The following is a 1,850-nucleotide window of genomic DNA, read 5'->3' as shown; positions in this document are numbered from 1 at the left end:
GTATAAAGTTACCTGCTTTCTCTGTCCTGAAGGATTTATAGTAACATGAGAACTAATATCCCTTTGGAATATGAAGTCTGTGTTGGACATTCAGAATCACGCATTTTCTGGGACCTGAGTTCCCTAGAACTTTGCTGCCTACAACCCCAAGGATTACAGGGCAACAGGGCCTGGAGGACTTGCTGGAGGACTGGGCAAGTCCCTTGGTGGGTTTAGAATGCCACTTACAGAGCAGAGAGCAATGATATTTGTTCCTTTCCATAACCAAACACCACTGCACTTCAGAGCACCATTTCCCAAGGTTTACCTTGAATTCAGTGTTTATTTTTTCAAAATCTTCTGCAGATGAAAAGCTTACTTGAAGGAGCAGAATTCAGAAGGGAAGAGAGCTAGCTATTCCACCTAGAGTAATGAAGTCTCAGTGTTCACAGGGGAAAGATGGATCCAAAGACTTGGGTGGCTTCTCTCCAGTCATAAGTATTTCCTGTGCTCTCTACAACAGGGCTCTAACTGGGGGCCAAGGATCCTTCCTGGATAGGCTTCAAGGGCATTGAGTGGAACTCTGGGGTTCATAAAGCTCATCTAATTTTTAAAGGGCCCATGGCTCCCCGGTGGTTGAGAGATGATGGCCTAGTGATGTCATGGGGAGGCTGTTTTCACCCTCTGACTCCCAGCTGGGGCTCACTTAGGTATGCAACATTTCATTGCAGTCCTTTTAGGGCCTGACACGTTAGTAGTCACCTGATAAATGTGGCAGGGGCAAGTTAGTTATTGATGGATTTTTTTTTTTTTACATGATGTATGCAAAGGCCCTTGGAGAGAATGAAGTCAGCAGCTCAGCTTAGAGAAAGCAGCATAATATACCCAGAATCATACTACCAGTAGGATGTGGATATTGTATTGTAATACCCAAAGTGAATCCAAATTCTCTGATTTAGAGATTCCAAAGGATTTCATAAGTCATATGCAATATTTCACAAGCATCCTGGTAACTTATAACCTTATTATCAAGATTATTATCTTGAAAAAATTTCTAGGCCAGGCACCGAGGCTCATGCCAGCATTTTGGGACATTTGGGACAGGAGGATTACTTGAGCTGAGGAGTTCAAGGCCAGCCTGGGCAACATAGCAAGATCCCATCTCTGTTTAAATAGATACAGTTTTTTTCATGTCTTAAAGGGCTTCCTGGCAGGGCACAGTGGCTCACTCCTGTCATCCTAGCACTTTGGGAGGCTGAGGTGGGTAGATCATGAGATCAGGAGTTCGAGACTGGCCTGGCCAACATGGTGAAACCCCATCTCTACTAAAAATACAAGAATCAGCTGGGTGTGGTGTCGGGCGCCTGTAATCCCAGCTGCTCCAGAGGCTGAGGCAGGAGAATCATTTGAACCCAGGAGGTGGAGGTTGCAGTGAGCCAAGATTGTGCCGCTGCACTCCAGTGTAGGTGACAGGGTAAGACTCCATCTCAAAAAAAAAAAAGGGGGGGGGACCTCCTGTGGCTCAGGTCACATCACGAGTCAAAAGAAAGTCCCAGACTTCTGCTTCTTCCGGGAAGTATTCCCTTCCTGTCACCTATCATGCACAGCCTGGACACTAAAGAATCAAGATTGATTTCGGTGTTCCCTAACGTCCAGGACTCCCAGGTCCCCTCTGTCTCCCTCATACATGACTGAGTTCATTGCCTTCTTGAGCCCATTTTCCATTCCTGCCATCTCTGAAGCCTAGGGCCCACTTTCAGTCATCAGGAGTCCCCCTTCACCTTCCTGCTATGGGTCTCCCTGGTGCACATTGCCTCCCTTCTAAGGGTGACTGCTTTCCTTCCACTTTCTTTTCTTTTTCTTTCTTTTTT

Source organism: Trachypithecus francoisi, unplaced genomic scaffold, assembly GCF_009764315.1.
Source record: "Trachypithecus francoisi isolate TF-2019V2 unplaced genomic scaffold, Tfra_2.0 Lachesis_group12, whole genome shotgun sequence".
Taxonomy (NCBI): Eukaryota; Metazoa; Chordata; class Mammalia; order Primates; family Cercopithecidae; genus Trachypithecus; species Trachypithecus francoisi.
Note: the sequence above shows the minus strand (reverse complement) of the source record.